The 26,507-nt window shown below is 39.1% G+C and overlaps 1 protein-coding gene and 1 pseudogene across 7 annotated transcripts in view; both read right to left on the reverse strand.

Moving 5' to 3' along the window:
- The window catches only part of Magi2 (membrane associated guanylate kinase, WW and PDZ domain containing 2), a 1,220,672-nt gene that overhangs the window by 1,051,753 nt on the left and 142,412 nt on the right, over positions 1 to 26,507 (reverse strand). The window lies entirely within an intron of this gene.
- On the reverse strand, positions 11,063 to 11,875 carry LOC130866721 (proteasome subunit alpha type-6-like; annotated as a pseudogene).

The raw sequence follows: 26,507 nt of genomic DNA on the forward strand, positions 1-26,507 counted from the left end.
AAGTTATTCTGATGACAAATCCTCAAATTTCTACTTCTCAAACAAAATTAGTCAGAAAGCATCTGAAATGTTCCAACTACAAACTCAAATTTTTTTCTCCTCATGTAAGAAGTTATACCTTTCATAGCTCCCGTACCAGTGACTTCTTTAAATTTATACTCCATTTCATTGTTTGCCTGACAGGAACCACCCAGTTCCATCTTCTTTATTGTTAATAGGAAATATCAACAATAAAACATTAAGGGACCTGTGTCAGTGGGTCATCAATTCAGATACATTACTCGACTTATGACACTAAGTATTTCTCCATGTCCTGCCCTTATTACGGTACTATACAAAGGTAGACTATCCATTTTTGTTCTATGCTCTGATGTGTCATTTGCATCCTAACCTTGTGCTTGATGTCTATTGTTGAGTAATATTGTGCTATTGTCAAAACTAATCTGAAAAGGTGGAAGGGCAGCTGGTTTATAGCACCAGAAAGCCAGACAAAAGCAAAATCTACATAGCTAGTAATTGAGAGATTTTATCATAGTACTCAGGAAGGCATGCATTTTAAAACATGAACTTGCTATTTCTGGAATTTTCCATTTAGTATTCTGAGGCTGTGCGTGGTTGACTGTGGGTTGACCTCAAAGGTGCAGCCTCAAAGAAAGGATTTGAGTTCTTAATTGGACTGCTTCCTTCCTAGACTCATGCTATGTATTAATAAATAACCCTCGATGTTTAGAATATATCTCATTTACTTTTCTGCTAATTGCAGTCAAATCAAGGTGAGTGATTGTATTAGTCATTTGTGTTATTGTGGCAAAATACCTGACCAAAGCAATTTCAGAAAGGAAATGTTTAATTTGGCTGATAGTTTGTGCTATAGTCCATCCTGATGGGAATTTCCATCAGCAGAAGCTGGAGGAAGCTACTTTCATTGCATCTGCAGTTGAGAAGCAGACTACAATACACGTGGTAAAAGCATAAATAGTATGAGAAAAGAATGAGATGAGATTCTGAGGGCCACTGTCATTCAAATAGGGATCACCTACTCCTTTGTGTTGAGAGAAGACTCATGTTTCAAGGCCAGCAGTGGTTGGACTGGAAATCACCATGGAGAATAGGGTAGCTCCCAAGAACTTTGTTCTCCCCAATAAGCACAATTTTTACTATTCCAAGAATGAACAAAAGAAGCATAAAAGGTAGGCAGACCACTATAGCAAGAGAGCTGGCTCCTGCACTGGAGGAGAAAAAGCCCCACCCTTCACCAGAGGCAAGGATGAACTACCCTGAGGGTACGCATGTAGGAGAGCTCTGACCTGCTTGGCTAACACCCAGGCCCACAAATGGACCTTGGGTTGATCTACCCTAGCATCTAGCCCATTTTGGTCCTGCTAGAGCTCATAAAGGGACTGTGGTCCTGGAAATGATGCTGCAAGATCTCCAAGACAGAGATTACCCCAGAAGAACTCTGGTGAGGATTCAGTGAGGATAGTATACCCCAAACCAGAGGCCTTGAACCAGACCAATGACTCACTGCAATGTAGAGTTGCCAGTCAAGGTTATGGGACAAAGAAGTATATTCTATGACACACTGACGCCTCCAGTGCCATCAGGATGGATGAAAAGAAGGTCGAGAGGCAAGAGAGAAGGAGAAGCAGAGATTTTGCTGCTTGGGTGTGGTTTTTTTTGTTCTGTTTTGATTTATTGTTTTTTGTTGTTATTGTTGTTTTTGCTTTTGTTTGCTTTCTTCCTTTGTTTTATTTTCTTTTGTGGGGGGTATGAAACAGGGATGAGGGGGAATATGATAGAACCAGGAGGAGAACAGAATTGGGAGCATAATTTGAAACCCCCAAATATTCAATAAAGAAGTTTTAAGAAAACATGGGCAGAGAATTTCTAACAACAATATGAATCATCAGTTTAAGTTCCTACTAGGTTCTGGCACCTTTCTTACAGGAAGGCAATTTTACATTTATTTTACAGTGGCACTCTATCATAAGTTAGGAACTTATGCCTTAGAATACACAACCATAAATATTTTCTTTGACTTATTATTTCCTTAGGATTTCTACTAGTTAATGTTTTACTTGCAGGATTGCAAGGAAGCTGTGTTGGCTGTTGAGTGACTCCTCCTGGAAAGACATGAACAAACGCATATTTACCCTCGATGCAGTAGAGATCAAAGAAATGGGACCCTACAATGCATGGTGAGGGTTACTTACCAGAGTGCAAGCAACTCAAAAGCAGCCGTCAAACCAATGCCATCACTGTTGCCTCTCATGACTGAGAACTCCTGTACATCTCTGGAAATCCCTGTATGACTTACAGGCAGCTGGGCTCTTGTAAGCTTCCTGTCTCTGGTCACTGTTCACTGGTTTTATAACTCAGGAATGGATTTCTGAGCTTAAGTTTTGGTTAGCTTCCTGAGAAAATGTTTGTGGTAAAATGGGGAGTGTAGCTGCCCTCCAATTAGCTCCGTGAGTCATGTGAACTTTGGTTACTTCCTCAAGCTTCTGATCCATCCCCACTCTGAGAGAATGCTTGAACTCAGAGGAAATGACTATGTAACTCACCCTTTGCTGGAGACTTAAAACAGCTGTGGGCATAGCTTGTCCTCAGGACCTCAACCACATTTAAATTATAATCGGCAATCAAATGATTCCTTACCCAATTGTCCCCACCCATCCCACAATTCTCAAACTAAACCCAACAACTTGCACTTGAGAAAATCTGAGTGGGGAGGCTTCTTAAGCAGGCTTGGTAGCTAGTGTCATCCTTCAGAACCTGACTTCTCAGGAGGTATCTGAGAGTCACCATCCAGCAGTTCCTCAGAAATGTTGACTCTGGGACCTCACAGCTGGCCAACTGAATCAGCCTGCATAGTTTTAAGACAAAGTCTCCACGTAACTATGAATCAAGCCTGAGGTAGGATAGAAAGAGAAGACGTCTTGACGTCATGGGCAGAAATGGTTGGGAGGAGGAGGGTCTCTGCTCATTCCTTTTATTACTGATGATGAACGCTGAAGATTTGAGATTTCACTGGAAAGCATCTAAGGGTCTAACAACCACCGAGACAATACATGTTTCCCCAGACACCTTGTCTAGGACAGCGAATAAACTGATCTTACTTATGGTTGACAATGCCTCCCTAAAGACACTCCAATCAAGTGTGCTGAGGACAGTAATTAGTGAGCTTGTCTAGGGCTGAAATCCTGCGAAACTTTAATTATCTCAGAACTCTCCTCTCTGACATGTAAATGATGTCCCTCCTAAACCAACCTAAGAAAAAAATTCTTTACCATTTACCATGTCATAGCGACTTTAATTGTACAACTTGAGGGGCTGGGGAGATGGCTCAGCAGCTAAAAGCTCTTCCACATGTGGCAGCAGCACCCTCTGTAACTCTAGATCTAGGGGATGTCAGGCATCTTCTGGCTTTAATGTCTCATGCAGACAGAGTATACCCACATACACCCACAAAATAAAAATTAATATTCTAAAGAAAAAAGATGCAACTTGTGAGCTTCCTAATATCACACATTATAAAGAAATCATACTATCTTTCTCTCCCCCCCCCCTCTCATTCTCGTCTTCATCTCTTTCTCTGTCTCTCTAAGAAGACTGCAGTTTTCCTATCAAGTGCGCTTTGCTCTCTCATTGGGAACACTTTGATTTTTTTTGCTGTTGTTTTTGAATAAAATTCTGAGGATTATTTTAGCCATGGCTTTCCCTCCTATTCTACCTCATCCCTGCCTTCAAGTCCCTATTCCTACTTAGCACTTTCTGCTCTAGCATTCCCCTTCCAACTTTTATACATTTTTAGTTTTAGTCAACTCAGCTTTGCTTAAAATTTACGTAACATCAAAGTTCATTTTGGGGGGAGCGGTCCGAGTCATGAACCCATTTTGCCTGTGCAGAAGTTTCTGTACAAAAGTCCTCGGGCACCCTGTGATGTCTTCTGTTTTTGTTGCTTGTTACCCTTCTAAACTTGAGGAGCGCTGGTTTGGAGCAAAAGTGCTTCTCTAGGCAGGAGATATATTTCCCACTGTAAAGCTTACCCACCCTCCTGTTAATGCCGTTCTTGTTATAATGCCATGTCAACATTCATCTAGATTCCCCCAGAGGGGTGTTGTGTTGTCACCGTGAAAGTAGAGCTGTCCAGATGCTTTCCGTTTAGGAGACCCCATGCCTAACAGTCGCATATCATTTATAGGAATGAGGGATAGAGAGATCAAACGAATTATAGCGCAGCTGAACTGAAGGATGACATCGGAAGACATCATTAATAAGACCCCATTGAAACATTTAGTAGTGTTTCTATCTGTGCAAAGCTGAATGTAAGGACCGCTTTTCGTTTTAAGTAGCTGTGTAGTCTTTACCATATGTAACCTCTGTAAGCCTTAGCAGTTTAATCAGAAAATTTAAGCTAATCTTACAATATCTGCTTTGCTACAATTGTGTGAACACCAAAGTGCCCAGTACAAATAGGCTCTTAGTTTATTATTCTTGCTAGCTTAAAGGGGATGACCGTCAAAGCATGCCAGGAAACTGTTATGTAAGATAGCTAATAGATTAGACGAAATTGATTTACATGATTAATCTTTTTTTTTTTTCTTTTGGTTTTGCGAGACAGGGTTTCTCTGTGGTTTTGGAGCCTGTCCTGGAACTAGCTCTTGTAGACCAGGCTTGTCTCGACCTCACAGAGATCCGCCTGCCTCTGCCTCCCGAGTACTGGAATTAAAGGCGTGCGCCACCACCGCCCGGCTACATGATTAATCTTGTATGAGTCTTCCTCGTATTCAGCTACCTCTCACTGGTAACTGCAGCAAGGGCACTCTCCCTCCCCGCCCCACTGCACCCATCCCCACTGTACCCCACCACACCCCAGCAGGGAAAATTGGCACTGATGGCGTGTGCTTAGAGGAGCTGGCCTCCTGACCAGCCTGAGCTGAACAAACCCAGGATCCTGGACTAACCAGCTCCAGTATGACCCAGGCCCAAAGCAGAACCTGGGGCTGGCCCACCCCAACATCTACCCCATCTAGGACCTGCTGGAGCTCCTGAAGTGACTGATCCTGTGGAAAAATACCCACAGGATCTCCACAATGTGGGGCAGCTGCAGGGCAGGCTATCTTAGGGCCGCCCAGGTGAGGATCCAGTGATGAGGGTCCACCAGAAACCAGAGATCTTGAACCACACTAATGACACATCGCAATGAACATTTGCAAGTAGATCTGGTTGGACAAAAGGGTCTACTCTGCGACACACCTTGGTTCCCAGTAACACAGACTGAATGAGGAGGTGTTGGGAAGGATGGGAAGATGGAGGAGCATCATTTCTTTTTCTTTTTGTTTGTTTGTTTCCTTGTATTGTTTTGGATTGGTTAGATTGTTTTTTATTATTTTCACTTAGGGGCCCTGCATGGCTGAGGGGAGGATATGGAGGGACTGGGAGGTAAGTAGAATTAGGGTGCATTTTGTGAAATTCTGAAGATTCAATAAACAAATTATGTTTCATAAAAAGATTTATCACAGAAATGAGATAACATATTTTATTCCTATTTTAATGATTTTAGAAATGCCTACCAGTTATAGAATATTTAAACATTTGGAAGACCACCTAACAAAATCCCCAATATCAGATATATAGAACCCCTCTTTTGAGTTATTGATAAAGACTGTCCTTGGTTGGGCCCAAGAGGTATATCATTATTGCTGAAGACCATAAACCTCAGAAATAGGGCCCAGAGATCTGGCTGAAACTGATGTAGTGATATTTTATTTGTATTTTAATAAATAAAGCTTGCCTGAAGATTAGAGTGCAGATTGGTGACACACACCTTTAATCCCATGACTCCGGAGACAGAGGCAGATGGATCTCTGTTATTCCATCCTGGGCTACATGAGATTGAATCTGTCTAAAAGAGAAACAGAGTTCACACAAAGGTGATTCCAGTACTTAAGGGTCACACACCTTTTATTTCAGCACTAGGGACTTGTAGACAGGAGCTATATGTCTAGGCAGAGAGAGGTATTTAAGGTAGGATGAGATGAGATCCCACTGCACTCTGAGGTTTAGTGGAGACAGTTGCAGTATCTGAGGAGAGAATCTCAGAACAGAATTGTTCCTTTGGTCTGAGCATGGGTGGAGGTAATGCTGGCCAAGCGGCTGGCCAGTTTGCTTCTCTGATTTCAGCATTAATCCCCATATCTGGCTCTGGGTTTTTATTATTAAGACCAATTAGAATTCATGCTACAAACTGACCTAAATGTCTCCTCTTTGAGAACTAGCTTTCATGGTACCAGAAGATATCACATAAGCTTCCAAAGTGGGAAGCAACGAGCAACCCTACCCTGCCATGATACCTATGAATCACAGTGACCTCCAGCATGGCAGGATATCCCTAGGAATATAGTGGTGACATACATACTTTAGCAGTAACCCACAGTTACCCAATTGGACTTAAGAACCACTTAGCAAGAGAAAAGCCATGCTTAATACTGGAAACCTAGCCAACTACTCAGACTAGCAAAGTCATAGAACTTCCAGGAGAACCCACAACCACCGCTTTGCTGGACCAGCATCATCCCTAACATCATTTATAAACATTTGTCTTTATACTCACAGACAGGTGTAGTCCTTACTCCTTACCAGGGAAACTTCTCTTTGCAACAGGGATCATTACAGAAAATCACAACCATCAAAATGTAGAGTTGTGGATCCCAGATCCAATGGTTGTATCTACAAAACAGTCCTGCACCCAAGGCTCAGAGGACATTGCAGAAGAAGGGGTGGAAGACTATAAAAGTCAAAAGACCAAGGATTTTGTTGTGAGATTTTTCTCCTAGCAATGTCAGAAGCTATATCCATGGAGTCTCACTGAAATGACTGCCCAAATGTGAGCCAGACAAAGACAACAATAGGCATTCTAAAGTGGATGTCAAAAGTCAGAGAAACCTCAAACCAACACAAAGACCTTCGGGCAATAAAGGAATACTGAGAGCAGGAGAGAGTCTTTCCATAGACAGTCACACTAAATGGTTACCCAATATCAAAAGGTCAGTCTTGAACACATACATGTGGTTAACATAATATAGTCTGAGCAGCTTATTAGAAGTATATATATGTAAGTATACATATATTCATACAATAATAATGTAAAAAGAGGCCATGAACTTGAAAGAGAGCAAGGAGGGGTACACAGTAGGGTTTAGGAGGAGGGAAAGGAAGGGAGGAATGATATATATATTATAGTCTTAAAACAAAACGTCTGTCAAAAATATCACCAGGCTAAAAATAAAATCAACCAGTTCAATAACTCAGATAAAAGAACTGTTGGTGCCGGGCGGTGGTGGCGCACTCCTTTAATCCCAGCACTCGGGAGGCAGAGGCAGGCGGATCTCTGGGAGTTCGAGGCCGGCCTGGTCTACAAGAGCTAGTTTCGGGACAGGCACCAAAGCTACAGAGAAACAAACAAACAAAAAAAAGAACCGTTGGAATTTTAGAGGTCATCATATGTACATCTATACTTGCATGTGTGTATTTATATAAGCAAAATATTATACTGTACAAACTATTTTCGAATTTATTTGAGTGAATATATTACTTAGCATGGTATTAAAAGCAGAGGCACTGGAGTCAAAATGCTTGCATTCAAACCCTGGCACCATCCCTTAGAGAAAACACTAAGAAACGGCACAAACCTGAAATGTCAGTATGCAGGACGCCAAGGCATGAGGAATATCATGAATCTGAGGATAGCCTAGGCTACACACTAAGATTTAGGTAAGCCTGGACTGGCATCTAAGTCCCTCTCTCAGTAAACCAAACCAAACTATCAACTAACTAACCCACAATAACAAAAATATCACTTAGTCAATAAGAAGCTCTAGAAAGTTATTTCTTAATGACTAATTCTTACTTAGGAATATTTATTAAGCCATAAAAGATATGTGTATACCTTTGAAAACATTATTTACTCTTGTACTGTTTGGAATGCAATGTTTTATGCTTTGAAAAATACATTTATTTCTACACGTATTTCTTTTTTTCTGCCATAATAAATAATTCATTTGCTTACTAATTTCTGTAAACATCTTGGAGTGATCCTTTAGGCCATACGTAGATTTATATACTAGAAAATCCTTTCATCTTTTGCCACCTTTGAGGTATTTCTAAGATTTGAGGACAGATCATGGCTGTTCCTCAAGCCTGCTGGGGATCTTGAGAAAGTTTCAGGATTTAGAGGAAAACGTTCAAAGGGAAAGTGAGGTAGAGACTGTACAGCCATTCCGTGGCTTTCAGATGGTGGTTACACCCAGCTGTGCGTTGCAGGGAAATGATGGTACCTTCGTGCTGTAACCACGCATGGAAACCAACATACAGAGAATGATTTTGAAATACTGTCGTAGCAGTTTAAATCTCGTGCAGTTCTAATACCAGATGAGCTGGTAGACTTGAATTCCCTTTGGCACAAAGATCTTCCCTCAACGGCGAAGCCATAGCTTCTGGAGCCAGCTGAAGCTGGAATCAAATTACAGAACCTTGGCAAGTCACACTCCGTGAGCATGCCACTTTCTGGGCCCAATGCGGTGTTTCTAAGCCACCTGAGCTGTTCATTCAACCTCCTCCACTCTGCAGAACAGAGCGCTGTGCATCTGTGTGCAGCTCTACTCAGAGGAGACCCTCAGCATCTGGGCACCTCCTCCCATTTCCAGTCGGGCCTCAGCCTAGATATGATTTGCACTTTCCATTAAACGTTTCTCACTCTCCATTTCACTCTCTCATAACTACTAAATGCTAAATGATATTTCCACTAAAGCTTACACAGGGCACAGTGATGGTCACATTTCTGATCGCTTACAGAGGTGTGAAATTTCCTGTATTCGAAGATCTGAGTGGAATGGGTGTTTAATATTGCTAACATTTTGGAGACAAGGGAATGAAATTTAATATGAACCCTGTATTAGAGAGAAAATAAAATCAATTAAGTAATAGTTCAGACCCTCATATGATCCTCTGGTAGATTACTATTGGTGACTAGAAATGCCGGAATAAACAGTTATCCCTGATATAGGTCAGTTAGTTTCATTGACTCCAGGTACAAAGACAGCATCTTTAGTAGTGTGAGGGGGAATAACAACCCACACAGATTCCCCCTCTTCGGGCTTTTTCCTCAGTAATTCCTTAAGCTTTGGACTAGTTTTTGACTTTGAGTATATGTATTCCCCTCAAACTGATCTACTTTTACTCAAGGATTTTGTGACTACTTCAGAGACACTTTGTATATTTATTTTCATTGATTGTTTGAGTGACTGATTGTATGTTTGGGAAAGATGGGAGGCACATGTCAAGGTACAGGTCTAGTGGAAGTCAGAGGATTGCTGCAAGGAGGCTGCTTGTTCGTCCTGGCTGCCCAGAAATGAAAAAATCACACAGAAACTGTATTAATTAAAACACTGCTTGACCCATTAGCTCTAACTTCTTATTGGCTAACTCTTACATCTTGGTTTAATCCATTTATAGTAATCTGTGTGCTGACCACGTGGCAGTGGCTTACTGGCTAAGTTTTGGCAGCATGTCTTACTCTTGTGGCAGATCCATGGCATCTCTCTGACTCTGCTTTCTTCCTTTCAGAATTCATTTCTGTCTTCTCCGCCTACCTAAGTTCTGCCCTAACAGGCCAAGGCAGTTTCTTTATTCATTAACCAATAAAAACAACACACATTAGAGGATTTGCAGAAATTGGTTATTTCCTTTTGCCATATGGATTCACAAAGATCAAACTCAGGTCATCAGATTGGCAGCAAGTACTTTTTACCCTCTGAGCCCTCTTGCTAGCCCTGAAATTTCTTTAGCCCCAATCCAGCTCTACAATTGCAGAATAACATAGTATAAAACAACTACACGCTTGGAAATAAGTTTATCAACAGACCCTTAGCTATTCTTGTTGGCTATTAAGGTTGATGCTAGTTATAATTGTACCAAAATGTTTTTCCTGACTTTATAGAACTCATACTCTCCTGTCATATACACATTTCAACATGAGCATATTACAAGGTAAACTCTCCACCTTTATTGCAAGGCAAGTTCAACCATTCTTGTTGCTATCTTGATTCATTAATACAACTTTGGGAATACATATCTTCACTTTCAGAATACTGTTATTTTTGAATAGAAAGATTATACATTTGAATATAATTAGAGTTCAGTTTTTTATATTTGCAAATTTCCATGTTCACTCCAAAATTGCTTCCCTCACATTTTTCTTGTTTAATTCTTGATGTCACTATTCATTTCAATTAACTTCTCATTATTTTAAATATGCATGCAAATTTATTTCTCAAATAGTCAAAGAATGATTGTACATGCTGACAGCATAGTGTTGGGTAAAGCACTTTAGATAGCAGCATTCAAACAACCTAATGCTTATAAATAATAACCACACGTGTCATAGACATTTGGAAAGAATCTTTCAAATATATTCTTTTGCCTTTCAAAATAGTAGCTTTTGTGATGTATTTACTTTAAAGCTAAACCTTTAAAGGATACAGGTCAACAATTGGTTAGACTGGTGGTTTGGAACCCATCAGAATGATTCATTACAATGTACATTCATTGTATCAGAAGGCAAGCGTGAACCCAGTACTAATCACTTTGTAGACTTCCCTTTCCCAGCTCCTGGAAAATGCTAATATTCCTTTTATTTACCCCAATGTGCCTACTCTAGATGTTTCCTTGAGTTCCAACCATACAACATCCAGTGCCTTGTTTTTGTCTTCTTTAGTTTAATGGGTTTTCAGGTTGATCTATGTTGTAACCCATATGAGGAATTTCCTCCTTGATATTGACTAATGCTCTTCTGTTGTGTGTATAAATCATAGTTTGTTCATGCATTCATTCAATGACGCTTGTTTGGGTTCTCTCTCCCTTGAATCCTTTAAATATTTGTGTATCAGTTTCTGTGTGGTCATGTTTTCATTTTTTAAAACTTTTTATTTCCCAAAGCATTGTTTCTATTTATAGAGTCCTAACCAGTTCAGTGGCCACAGGAGTGGGAAAGGTTCTGTCTTCAATCCAGGGACTTTATGGGTCTGTTGTCACCCAACACACAGGCCGGGGGCATCACAGATTTCGTAAACTGATACCATGTTCTGTCTTTCTCTTTCAGAGTGACAAGAGGAGCATCAATCTCTGCTTCTAGAAAATTCTGGCATTAGGATTTTCAGCTGTAGCTACTCCAACTTCCGCTTCTGAAGGTATGAAGTCAATGGGCAGAACAGTAGGCAGAGATGTCGTCTTGGTTTCCACTGCTCGTTCAACTGTGCAAACAAATTTCTTCTTCACTTTAGTTTTCAAGGAATCTAGTTAACTCTATTTGTTTAACTCCTACTTTAATGCCACAGTAATGACCTGCAGGGTCACACTTGTACACTTGAGGACCTTGTTCTTTATCTATACCCATTAAAATCATACCACAACCAAAGCAGCCTCATTTTGGTAATCTGTGTGTAGACTTGAGAACTCTCAGCAGTTCTCCTATAGAGCATGCCCACAGGAATCTCGCAGACATATTTGTATTTCCATTTAGCTGTTCTGTAGCATGCCCTCTGTGTTTGGCATCTGCTGTCACCTGTCATTCCACTCATAACAGGGCCAGTGTTTTCAGTGATCTTGAACCAATGAGTCAATGTGCTGGAATCCAGTAATGCGTTTTGTACTTCCTTATGTGTGACCATTACTGCAGTCATTTCCGCTGACAGCTACAAACGCGATTCAACCCTGATTAACAGCCTTAAAGCCGCATTCTACTTGGTAGAGAGTCTGCTCTCAGAAGAGAAAATAGTTATTGGCAGTCAACACTGGCACTGAGACCATGGGACATGGCCTTCCCACTATGTTAAGCACAGCCTGGCTCATGTGTTTTTCAGTTCCTATCAGCATCCTCTCTTTGGTGTAGATGCACCAGGGAAACCACTGGGCCATATAGTAAGTTTCTCATTTCCACTTTAAGAAAATGCTAATGTTTTTTGGATGCCCATACCACTTTTAACCCATCAGCAATTTTTCAGGATCATAATGTCTCCATATCATCCCTGAAACTTCCTTTCCATTTTTGCAATCATTCAGATGACCATGAGGTGGTAGCATACTGTGCTTTCAGACTGCAATCTTTTAAGGACAGACCATGTTAATATTTTTTCATCTGTTTGCTGGTCTTCTACATGTTGTTTTCAATATATTGTCTAATCAAACCCCTTATACATTTTATGTCTTTATCCTTGGGTGTGTTGAATTGTAATAATCCTTTACATAGTCTTAATATGTCTCTTATGAGATATGTGACTTGCAAATATTTCCTTATATTCTGTGAATTATAATTTTATTCTCTGTGTCCTTGGAAATGAATTAAAATGGAGAGTATAAAGTTTAATTTATCTGTTTTTGACTCCATTATTGGTAAATTTGTTGTTATTTCTAGAAATCATTGCTAATCTAAGTAATAGTGATCTGCTTCTTAAGTTCTGTTGTAAGAGTTTACAGGTAAACAGATTTTGATATGTGATCTAATATTTAGTTAAAGCAGGATTCAGCATCATCATTCCACAAATGGATGTCAAGCTATTTCCTAATTCAAAAAGCATCTTCTTTCAAGTCTTTCCTCTCTAGTCAAAATCAATATACCACGAATGTAGAATTTCCTTTCTCGTCTCTCACCTCAGTCACTTGCACATAAAGTCAGCATGTCAATCTAGTGCCAGTATCACATTGCTTTGTGTCCTATAATTTAGGGATTAAGCTTTAAAGTTTACAATTTTTCAACCTTTGTAGCATAGTCTAGTCTCTCGTCACTACTTTTCACGACTGTTTTGTTGTTGCTCTGGGTACTTTATGCCATAGGTTTTCTGGGTCACCTCGTCAATTCTCATAAATACAACTCAGCTGGGGATTCGAGAAGAGTTATGCCGTGTCTGAATCTGCTGTGTTAGTAGCAAACACTCTGCTTCTTGACTTTGTTTCCTCAATTAATTATGGGGTTCGCTAATAATGACATCAGGTGTGGTTTGCATGAATTTCCCCTAAAGGACCACATGTTGAAGGTTTTGCTCTAGAGGTGCCAGTGTTTCAGGGTGCACAGAGCCTAGCAGGAGACCCTTAAAAGACAGGGTTTGTGCACCTGCAATTGAAAGTGGGATACAGTTCATACACATCTACTATGTACTATGAATGGTTTACTCTGACATATGCTTCCTACCATTGCCATCTAACATCAGAATATGAGTCTTTAAGAATGGATCTTGTCTTTGATCACAACAAATAAAACTCGTAGCTTCATAATTTTTCTTCATAAATTCATCAGAATAAAATTTTTGGTTTAATAACGTGAAGCTGAGAAGTACAATATCCAACTTAGATGCCATCTTAGAACAATTTGCACTCCCTCCCTTCCTTGGCCTACAATAAACTTCTGGGCATCTACTCTCCTCTTTTAGCTATGTTAAAAGCACCTGTCTTGATGGTTTCTTTATGCTCCTGATTAAGCCATCCTTGTTTCCTGTATCAGATCTACTCATTGCCTTTTCCTTTGCCTCAGCTGAAATTCTTTCCTCTGAAACCTTTGTAAACCTAATTGTTATCATTGCTATAGTTTTGGTCCCCTGCTCAGTGCTGTACAGCACACAGCACTTTGGGAGTTGGTAGAACCATTATGATCCAGGTTCCCAGAGAGAACTTAAGAATCTGTGTCCTTATAGGAGATATTAGAACTCCACTATTCCCCCTCTTTTGCCATTTCTTCCTTCTACTTGCTCTCTTTCTCCCCTTCTTTCCCTCTCTCCTTCTTTCTCTTTCTTGGCCACTGGGAGCGGGGGTGGGGGAGGAACTTTTCTACTTGCCGTGATATACCACCTCCACCAAGTCCATGGTCCCAACTAAACATTTTATTCTTTTGGGTTGACCACCACAAGTATTTTATCACAGTAGCTGGAAGCTAATAGAATCATTAAAGTCTCAGTTACACTGTTGTACTCAACATGTTTAGCTACATTTATCACATAATTGAGAGTTGCAAAAAAAAAAGTCCCATAACTTTTCATTTTCTAGTTGCTTTGCTCATATTACCTTAGCTTATTTTCTTTGAGGTCATTTACACTCTATTAAAACATCCCATTGGCTGTTTATTTCTTTTGTTGTTAGCTCCCACCTGGAGCATAGACTCTAGCTTCTGGGCATCTTGCAGAAATCTTGGCCAATACCTTATATTCATTAAATAGACTAGATGTTTCTGCATGGACCCCTACCTGTTGCATGTGATTTCAAGTACTAGTAGCCGTGGGGAGCAAAATAAAAGTATCAGCCGAAATGAATCAACACCAGTGTGTTAGCATAGAAAGCTAAACGTTTCCATCTATGGTCTAGTGCAGTTTTCTAGAACAATACTGCAGATAAGTTTAATATACACTCATAGTCTACAAAAGGAGAATCCATGCTTTAGGACGGTAGCAACTCTTTGACCAGGCGACAGAACCAATACACCGCACCATGCAGCTGACGCCAAGGCTTGCACCCGCGGGGTGAAATGGCTACCTGGGTACAGGATAAAGTTGTCTTCAAGGGACTTGTTAAAAAAAATAACTTAAGCCATATATGGTTTCTGTACATCAAAAAAAATCCCTTTATTACGGTTCTGTACATAGAAAGTAAAAATTCAAATGCATGATGCAATAACTTGATTGGTAGCCTTGCCAATCTTTCCACGGGAATTATTTCTCTTCTCTTTGAGCACATTGGGTGAAACAAGACAACCAAGTTATCAAATGATGTGATTATTTTAGATTTAAATATCAAAATAAAGTATAATTGTTTTATTTATTCTGATTAATTAAATTTTCTGACTAAAGAAAAATGACTCTTTTGGTGAGACTTTTTTTTTTTAACCATATATTCTAACACCAATTCCAACTTTGCTGAAAATAATTAAAACGTTAAGAAGAAAAAATGAAATATAAAAGACAAAATGAATAGAAAGTCCATTGATATCAATGTCTGATATCAGAAGAATATTCTTATATATTTCAAGAATAAAGAAAATTACAAATATTGATGGATACATTATTACATTTTACTATAAAATTAGAAGTTATTGAAATATAAAACAGTATATACACTACCTGAAACGATTCTAAACAATGAAATAACAAAAAATATACAGTGTAGAATTTATTATAACTATCTGCAGCCTGCACAATGTGCTATGCTTGCTAAACAGGTAACGACTTCAACTTTGCTCTTCAAAGATAACCCGAACATAGGAGAGCCAGTGGAGTAACCAACCTCCTATTTCACCAGGATTATTTAATGTGTGTTCAAAGTACTTTGTCCTCCTCTTTACAAGGGAAGATGACATGTGACTATCGAGGCTGGTCTGACCCACAGGAAAGGAAACTAAATTTCTTTTGTCAGTTTTCCCTCCATGTTAAACGATCCTGTAGAGTTGCCCTGTTCTGAGTTCTTCTGCCGTCATCGGGAATTAACTGAGAGTGGCTGGTATCAAGCTTTAAGTACATTGGCGTGCTTTAACTCAGAAGGGCTGGCGTCTCGCCTCAAGTACACGGTCCTCCTCTGGGCACAAAGTGCAGATAGAGCGGATTACAGAACACAGGGCTCTTCTTTCACTTCTGGGATTTTCTTCCCGCCTCTGCCATTGCTGCTGTGATTTTGATGCCGAGGCCCTTTGATCTGATCATAAAGTACAGCAGAAAGTGTTCTGACTACATCTGCCGAGCCACCCTTCAGTAGCCCTCAAGTGACGATTTAGAAGGATGATGTCAGTAACCTTGCCAGCATCAGTCGCAGAGAAATCTCCATGTGTATGGGAAACGATACAGTGGCCAACCCTGTGCAGCCATTTTTCATCTTATGAAAGATACCTCCCAATTTTAGCAATGTTAAAATGTGAAAAGCCTGATTTTTCAAATTGATGGAATATGACTTAAAACAATAGGGGTGTCAAGCGAAGATATGAGAGATATATGGGGCTGATATTTCACATGGAGTGGAATAGATGGGCGTCCAGCTCACTGCAGAGAGACTAGAAAGTGTCACCATCCTTCACAGGATTTCCCACGTGGGTACCATCTTCAGAAAGCAGTTCCCGTCCAGTCTCCATAAAATTTAATCTATTACACTAAGTGAAATGCTAGTCATTCACTTTATTAATGTTTATTATTGATAACCTACAGAATGCACAATGCTCTCCTAGCTCAAGAGTATAGCAACTAAAAAGCTTACCTTGCAGTAGGGGAAGTTCACATAATACATAAGTAAAAAGAATTAATTATGAGATTAAACTCTAAGCAATCCATTCTGCGATGCCATTGATGACTACAGTGAATTGAGTGGGTGTGCCCTTGGTGTGTGGGCAGGGAAGTCCTCGTCACAGGTGATAGCTGCTGACCTGAGGGACAGTGAACCAAGTGGGTACCAGGAACAAGGAGATGGGTGGATGAATGGGGTGACAGATACCTGAAAAATGACATCTCAGAGGATCTGTCTTTAACTCCAGCGGCCAGATCAGATGAGTTTATTCCACAACAGAAATCTTTCAATCTTTCCTGTACTGTAACTTTTGAATTTAAGGAGGAATATGGTGCATTCTTCTCTCTTAGAAAAGCTTTTGATTCTTTTCCTATGTTTGTGAGATGATTAAGAGGAAAAAAGTCCACATGACAGAGTGACCCTGCCCTGAATATATGGTTGGTTGACTTGTGCTCAAAATTCAAACCAAATATAAGACAGGGTTCATTTTTCATTTCTAGTATGCCAGAATTGTATCAGAAAGCCACAAATATTGTTCTATTAATTTTCAATATTGTCTTATTGTCTTACCTTTCATAGTTCATTCAAGCTTTATTTAGATGTTCACCTTAATTGGGACAATTAAGTGTTAAAATGTAGAAATACTAAACTTAGGTCTTCTTTTTAAATTTAATTTTATTTTAAACTTTTATGCATTCTTTCCTACCCTCTGACTCTTCTCCACTTGCCCACCATCCAACTTCATCTTCTCCCTATCTCTTTCAAATCAAACAACAACAACAAAAAAAGCAAGCTTTAAATTCTCAGCAAAACCAAAACTCTGTGAAACGTGTGGTGGTAGTTTCGAACAACAGCCACAAGATGGCAGCATAAGAAAACTGGATGGCATTTCCTGGCCAGGGAATGAACCTTCAGGAACACACTGGTGGGAGATTACGGTTTAATTGCTTTGTTGTTGTTGTTTTGTTTTAATATATTTTAATTGAAGGAGGATTAGACAGCTTTCTTCCCTCCATACCTCCCAGCTAACCTGTTAAATACCTCTCGTGTTCCCATCTACCCCTCAAGTTGATAGCTTCTTTTCTTTGATTATTATTGTACACACACACACACACACACAGACACACAAACACGCACACACACAAATACAACTTGCAGACTTGCTGTGTCTGTTTTTGCTCTTTGTCTGTATATGGTTACAGAGCTGACTCCTTGGCATTGAACAATCAGTAAGGGTGGTCATCCCTGTGAGATACTAATTCTCCTTCTCCCAGCAGATTATTACCTGGAAAATAACTATAGGCAACTAATGATTGCTTTGTAACATACAAACACATAACAGTAGGCTTTTTGGTTTTGTGTTACAAATATGAGTTTGAAAAAACTGTATTTTTATATCTGTAAGGATTTAACATTTATTAAAAACATGCTTTTGTTTCTATTATAAGCAGAAAGACTGGACTAAAATGAAATTAAAATGGTCTCTATTATGTTGTGTCTTCCAAATTTGTATATTGAAGTACTGAGGCCATGTAGTTCAAACCCTGCCTCTATTTGGAGGTAGGGACTGTTACCCACTAGTTTCAGTGGTATCATTACGCTCTATTCCTCCATGTTCGCTGTTCCTATAGGAGGAAGCAGTTTTCGTGCAGCCATACATGGAGGCTCAACTGTGAGGGCCAAAGGAGGCCAACACCCCTGAGCCTAAGAAAGATGCCTCAGAAGCAACCATGCTCACCAATCTCAGGACCCAGGCCTCCAGAACTGCTAAATTCATTTCGGCTGTATCCACCCAGGAGCATTTGGTAGAGCAAACTGATACTTTCTCTAGGTTATAGGGTTTCTGTGCCCACATGTAAACAAAACATAAAACAGACAAGTGTTTGCAGCATGGTGCACCAAATCGTATAGCAGATGTGAGTTCAAGGTGGGCAGGAATGTCAATGAGAGGGGATACAGTACCTCGACACTGGTAAGAGGTCTCATAGAATATTTGGTGTATATATTCTTAACAGTCAATAGCGTTTGTCTGTGCAGGGACATCAGAATGAGGAGAAATAGTACTTACATGAAGGAAAATGTAACGAGATAAAAAATAAGCTAAATAACACTGTTGATGGTTGAAAAGCCAGTGGTATCTTATTATCCTATAAACTTATTAAATATGTTATACAGAATATTTTTTGAGACAGGGTTTCTTTATGTATCCATGGCTGTCCTGGAACTCACTCTGTAGACCAGGCTCACTCTGTAGACCAGGCTGGCCTCAAACTAAGGGCCATTTGAGGAGTCACGTGGAAACCTACTATTGCGGAAGCTTCTTAAAATATACATATATACAAAGAAATTAAAAGGAGTCACCAAACACTGGAGGAGACAATGCCTCAGCCAGACATCTTTCATGTGCTAAGTGTGGGTTACCACTAGTTGAGTCGTTGGCCACAGGTGTTCCACGGAATCCTACATATATCTCAGACTATTGCTAAGGCTATTGGCTGCTTTCCACAAACTGATGCTAAGGTCCTATTGTGGAAGACCTCACTTCCATATTACATTGGACACAGAGAATAGAGCTGGTGCCTAATAGTATGTAAATAATATATACTGATTAATAAACTGATTAATTAATGCAATTATTTGTTGGATCTGACTGTTAAGAGGTATACAAGAGGAGACACTTATTGTTCAAATCATTCTGTTCTTGAATGGTTTGAGATAGCTTATCACCAAAAATGGTAAACCAGACTAAATATATAAGTGAAAAGGAGAGCAAAATACAGCGGACCGGGAAGAAATGCTATCCAAAGTACCAGTGAATTTGCAGAAAATAATCTAATTTTAGTATTTCTTGATCCAGGACACAAACATACAATCGTAAGGTTGGAAGAGGTTGTTTCCTATACCGTGTCATCAATGTCACAATATAGCTTCATATTTTCTGCACTGAAGACACACAGCAACTTTCACGTTGCATTATAGATGGAGAACCTGGATGTTTTATTTGATACTATCGTCCGCAGTTTGTCACTAACATGGCAACATATTAGTCCTTTCTGAACAAGTTGAAGGTATTTTTAGAGAGCCCAGTAGGGAACAAAGCCATGGGTTCGGAAACTGATCTAGGGATCTCACTGGAGCCGGGTACAGAGCTTGAAAGGCATTAAAAGTTGTTGAATAACACATGCCTCTCACACTTTCCCTTAAATATCCCGTTTTCTCAGCTGAGTTCTTTATATGGGATGATAAAGAATGCAATATGTATTACAAGCACTGGGGAGTAAGTTCCATAACGGATTAATCAGATAGGGCTTTTTGAGAAACAAAATCACACCACCTTGCCCCTCCCCAGAGAGCAGAATGACAGGGTTGGCAACACTGAAAAGCGGAACCATCAGCTGTCGCAGCATGGCGGAACTCATGGAAAACAAAGGCCGTGCTTTCCCAGGGAAGCCTACATCAAAACCACGGTGAAGCTCATGTTTGTGATCTTAATTTCTCTGAAAATAAAAAGATACATCTGTATTATAGTTCCTGCTTGCTAGGATAAGGGAGGGTCATTAATTAATGTCATTTCAGCCGCACAAGAATACTATCATTTGCAAAACCATGCACCAATTGAAAGACGTCCCTGATTCTTCAGAGCCCATTAACCCCACACAGCACAGTTTAAAAGAGTCCCACAGAGAAATAATTTCGACAGCAATTAGTAATTATCTCAAACGGTTTCTTAACACTTCGAATTCCACAATACTATCAAATATAATTTCTTTTAAATACTCTACTAGTGGAAGACATAGATTTGATAATGTTAGCATGTTATTTTTTTAAATATTCCAATACTTGAAGAAATTAACTAGAGAGATGTCACAAGTGCCACTTAGTATTTATACTGTTTCTATTTATATTATAGAATCTTTATTGAAAATCACCATCTGAAACACATTGTTTCATCGATTCCAAGATCATATAAAACATGTGTACTTACAGCAGTTAGGGCAGTTACCTATGAAATTTTATGCTAAATTCACAAAGTTTTCAACATCCACATTTCAAAATCATACAAGCTGGGAGCATTGGAGATTACTGGTTTCATATTGACTCTCATGAGGTCTGTGACCAGTGCACTTTGGAAACCGTCTCTTACTCTTTGTGCCGTTGAATGGGGCAGAGGGCAGGCTGAAATACACTGGACTAACTACTGGGCAAAATAATTTGGTTTCTGGGGCAACTCTAGCAGTAAATAACATTTTAGTTTCTGTCCTTGATTTTAATGATCTAAATGCCACATGATTTGATATGTAGCTGAAGATCACCATGACTTAATATATGCCCAGCTGCTGTTTTCTGACTTTCTAAGACTAAGAAGACATTACTAGAATCCCACTTACTGAATATATTGGTACTAATCATTGACTGTTACTTTTTCATAAAACAGCTTCCCCTACATTTTTCCATAAATTGTATGTAGCAGGGTAGATTAGAAATTTTCAGTATTACCAGCCTGGTCTACAGAGCTAGTTCCAGGACAGGCTCCAAAACCACAGAGAAACCCTGTCTCGAAAACCAAAAAACAAAACAAAAAATATTTCAGTATTTAACTTGAACATAAGCTGTGGCCCATGCCTTCAGGAACATTGGAAATGGGTAGTTTATGTATTTACTCTGAGATGCTGTGGAGAACTGAAGCTCCATAGAATTCTTTGAACACTTTTGTTTGATTTATGAAGGGAAATCTTGAATTTACTGCTCTATGCTTAAATGAAGCTTCCAGGACTCATATCCCTGAAAAACTATTCTATGAGGTGCCTCAATTAAGAATGGATACTAAGCAAAACAAAATGGTGGGGAACTCACAGGCCGAGAATAGGCCTTAGAGTGAGATCCAGAGGAGTTGGGAAGTCATTGGAGCATGGTACCAAGGGGGCTTTACACAGGACAATTTCTAAACACGCTTTGAGACATAAAACTATATCACACCTAGAAGGTGCAGATAAACACTAAGTTAGAGTCCATTCCTCACCACATAGTAAAGGAGCTCCCAAATTGTTAGCCAGACCTAACAGCTTTGCTAGGGTTTGACACTTAGCAGTTGAAGTCAGTACAAGACTTCACAGGAAGCCATATATAGAAATAAAATTGTTTCAGGGTGAGAAGAATTTTCTGGCTCCTATGTCTAGTTACTCTGGACCCACATGCATCACCTGTGAGAAAATGGGTTTCCTCTTATCATCTTTACCTAAGAAAAAGGAAGCTGAACAACTTGGATTCCACTGTACTCATCACTGGGTAAGAATGCACTCTTAGAACCTGGACCTTTGGATGAGCATTTAGCCTCTTTCTGAAATCTTAAATTCTTGCCATGCCATCGATCTTAGTAAAAAGAATGTTCCATCCAATGAAATGTGCATATTAGGAAAGTATGAAATCAGTGTTTCTTATTGGTACTTTTAAAAAATAACCTAACAACCATCGGTACTTTCATTAGGTACCAAAGGAAACATCTTACTTTCATGGGACCATTTTTGAATAGTACCATTTTATATTGATTAGAAGACCACAAATTACTGCATTACTGGTTATTTCCATACCTCATCAACAACCAGAGGGAGAAGTACCAGAGAAGGGATGTTATAATATTATACACATATAAAATTGCCCAAGAACAAACTCTACTATAAAGTTATATATGCTGTTTTTGGGAAACTGTGATGAGAAATTGGCTGTGAATGAAAAATCCAAAAACCCTACTTCAAAATAACATATGACCCTAAAGCTATCACTGTGTTTTTGCAGGGACAAACAACCTCCGGCATTCTACAATGCTATTTAAATGACTTCAGTGGGAAATAAACAAAATGTTGCAATTCAGATGGACATTGGCATGGAAATATTGAAGTTGCCAGCACATGTAGCTAATTTTTCCCACTGCTCTTTTTAAGTGGGTTCTGCCTTCTCTCTCTCAGCACTAGCATGTGTTCTAAGCACAGGGTTGCCTCACTCAAAGCAGAAGGTATTCAGCACCTTTGGACCGTTTCCCAGCTCAGTGGCCCCCAGGGTAATCTTTGGCCATAGACACATCGACTACTTCAATAGTGGAATAAAATTTTTCCCTCCCCCCAATTTAGTGACCTAAATACTAATCTGTGCAAGAAATTGTCTGCTGGTACTATAATCTAAAATCCCACTTCATCTAGCAGAAAGGCCTTCATGTCTCTAAACAAATATAAAAGCAGAAATGCATCGCTTGAGGCAGATGGTCACAGAGGTACAAATTACTTCGAGTAATTTGAAAGTATATTTTACAAATCATAAGGCAAAGAGGAACATCACTCAGACTTAGTAAGTAAATAAGAAAGACTGGAAAAATTTCCATCTGAAATAATTTCTGCTGATCATTTACTAAGTTTATGCGGCCTTGCTCTCAAAGGCTAAGGAAGCCAACTGTAAAGCAATAATCTCACACTAGTGACTTAACAGCACACATGGATACTCTAGAACAAAAAGAAGCAAATTCATCCAGGAGGAGCAGATGACAAAAAAAATCAAATTCAAAATGATTTCACTAAAATAATGGTCCAAACAAGGCTATCCACTCTTTCTATAGCTATTGTATACAGTATTCAGAGGTCCAGCTAAAGCAATATGACCACAAAGGGAAACAAGGGGATAAAAATTGGAAAGGAAGACGTCAAACTTTCACTACTTGCAGATAATATATAGTTTACACAAATGACTCCCACAATACTACTACAACTGATAACCATCTTCATTAATGTGACAGAACACAAAATTAATTTTAAAGTCGGTAGCCCTCCTATATACAAATAATAAACAGACTGGAAAAGGAATTAGAGAAACAACACCCTTTATAAAAGCCACAAATAACATAACTCTAACCAAACAAATGAATGACCTGTATGACAACAACTTTACATCTTTACAAAAATGAAGAAGATATCAGAAAATGGAAATATCTCTCATGCTCATGGATAGGTAGGACAAACAAATAAAAATGATAATCTTGCCCAAAACAATCTACAGTTTCGAGGAAATTCCCATCAAAATCCCAGCATAATTCTTTACAGACCTTGAGAGAACAATACTCAACTTTACATGGAAAAACAAAAAATTCAGCATAGCCCAAACAATCTTGTACAATAAAGAAATATCTGGAGGCATCACCATCACTGACTTTATGGAGCTATAGTAATAAAAACAGCTTGGTATTGGCATAAAAACAGACATGTGAATCAATGGAATTGAACCAAAGACCCTGATATATATCCACACACATATGAACACTGATTGGTCCGGCTCTCTCTGTGGCCCATCATATTGAGTCTACTTAGATTATTCTTATTTTTTAAATTCAAATTTTAATTTATCCTTTTTTTTTTACTTTGAGGGGATTAATAAACTCTCCCTGTTATGTACCCACTGGAGCACCTACAAATAACCCTTCCAGGCCTTTCTTGTGAAGTCACATTGCTATAATCTATTGAAAAGTTCATTTTGACGTTAAATATCATTTCCAAAAATGCTGCAAACACAGACCAGACAGTCAGACAGACAGACAGACACACACACACACACACACACACATACACACCCTACTGATCACTAGTAGATTGAAAAAAATGAGATAATCAGCAGCTGTTCAAGTAGGTTATATTTTATTTATTCAATGAAGTAATTTGAGAGAATTAATAAAAGAACCATCATCATACTCCTTTTCTGGAATTATAATTCTCTCAAACTGAAACAATGGCAGTTCCCTTGATTTCTGTGGTTTCTAGCAGTTTGATGACTATCAGAAATGCTACCACTCAAAGAATGTGACCATAAAATCTGGATAAATCATGATATTTATCGAATTCTTGTTCCAACGTAAATATTAGTCATGACTTATAAACTGCAGAGCAAAGAGAACAAATCAGCCAGACTATTTATGGACCCTATTGTACTATTTACTCATTTTCTTTCTTCAATATAATGTGTGCTTTTATAAATTAAACAAAGACCACTTTTCAAAAAACTTGACAGAATAATTAAACAATTTGTGCCTGATTTCCTCTTTCTCTGTTAAGTATTTCCACCTTTAATTATACTTCCTTCCTTCCCAGTTCAAGCATATTTTCTTGTCTGTGAGTAATGAGGAGGCCCAAGATTGTCAGTCCCATTGTTGAAAATAAGTATATGTACTGTGAATATACATTAGATACGGTTCCCTGGGGGGCTATTGCTTTGAACCTGTGTCTTATTCTATCCAAAACTCCTTTCTCCTGCACTCTAAAATTGAAAATGCTTTCCAAAGCCTCTTGTACAAAACCACATCGCTATTTCTTAGCATCATCAGTCAATCCCTGAGTTTTGTGGCAAAAGTCATAACATCTATAAAAAATCTCCTGCATTTCCATCATTTAACAATGCTCCTTTAATTTATACACAGGTAGGATTTAAATGAATGTTATAAATTATATGCAATGATCACAGGAAGTTTTCTAGAAAGTGAATACTAACACATGTGAATACTTGTATGAACACAGTGGCACACTTCACTTCCATGGCATTATTGTTTTTAGACCTTTACTTTTCCTAATTATCTTCTAATTATAGTAATATAATCCAGGATAATGTGGTCAACAACAGCTTCCTGGACACACATTCATGGTTGGCTTAGTCAGCTAATCTAGCACAAAAGTGTAAGCAAGTAAGCATGCATTTGGAATTCTCCTTAGGGCTCCAGTACTTTCTGAGGTCACTGTAAGATCAGGGTTCTGACTTCAGCCCTAAAAGGAGTTACAGAGTTCAATGTGTGACCAAGATTTTGACTCCACCCACTCAGTCACACTGGCAGTTGCCATGGAATCTCCTTCATCCAATAGCCTTTAAGATACCAGCCCAATTGGGCATGGTATCTTATGCTATAAATGCAGCTGTAAAGTTTGTGCATCCCCTTTCTCCCAGCATTAAGTTTGGGTTTCCCGCCTTCAGGTTTTACATGGATGAAGTCAGGCCCACATTGGCACTCCAATCTGTTGTCAACTACATCTATTTAAAACCTGAGACAGCTTGGAAAGATATTTTAGACACACACAGAAACAAAGTTTAGCAGCATTTTTGTTTCTCCAATGGTCTGTGTTTGCTGGTGGCAAACAGGGCTGCCGTGGTTCCTCTAAGAGAGGTCTTCTTAGTTCAGCATTAGCAGCTAAAGACTGCACAGTGGCAGCTTCCTGGTTCATGCTGCCAGCACGAGCTTTGGCTCTTTCATGAGGCTGAGGACTTAAATGGGGTGTGAGCAACATTTTACAAACTGTTTAATGGTTCAACATAGACCTGCTGCACACCTGGAGCTGGGACATTGTGCATGGTTTCCAAGATGGTGAATGTGCCTCTGCCATGTTGGACTGGGTGGAGCCAAAAGGCAAAGCAGCCTTAGTCCTAACTAAGATGCCGCTTAGCATTTTAAGAAGTGGTACTGGTCAAAAAAGGATTACAGATGCACAATAAAGACAGATTCAGACATAAAAGACATCTATGTATACAATATTCCATCTGTGTGTATACCAGCAGGCCAGAAGAGGGCACCAGACCCCATTACAGATGGTTGTGAGCCACCATGTGGTGGCTGCTGGGAATTGAACTCAGGACCTCTGGAAGAGAAGACAATGCTCTTAACCTTTGAGCCATCTCTCCATCCCCCAAGACATCTAAATGAGATAAAGTGTGTTTTGAAAATGTGCATAGGCTTGGCAGAGAGAAGAAAAAAATATAGAAAAACTAAAACAAAGTCTTTAAAGAGACAAAGCACAGACAGTCATAGATTAAAGGAGTAAAGAAAAATGAGCCACATAAAGATGAAAAATAAACAGAGAATCTGAATTATGTATATTATTGTGTTTTCTTTATTTTTTGACTGTGAATGAGTTAAGTACAAGAAGATATTTCAGTATACAGGCTGCTAAGCTAAGCTAACATATATACTTTAAAGGTATTTTAACTTCAAAATTTGGGTCTAAGGATATGTTGCTATGGAAAAGAGGTTCAATTTTATTTCAACAGAGGATGAGAACCTGCGGATTCCTTCCAGACTAATGTGATTTGATGGGCCAAGACTTCCCCTGAAAGCAGTGTGGATAGAACTAGTCAAAAATTCCCAAATATTGTTTATAAATATTTGTTTACATTTAAAGGGGGAA

The sequence above is a fragment of the Chionomys nivalis genome, chromosome 26 (assembly GCF_950005125.1).
Source record: "Chionomys nivalis chromosome 26, mChiNiv1.1, whole genome shotgun sequence".
NCBI lineage: Eukaryota > Metazoa > Chordata > Mammalia > Rodentia > Cricetidae > Chionomys > Chionomys nivalis.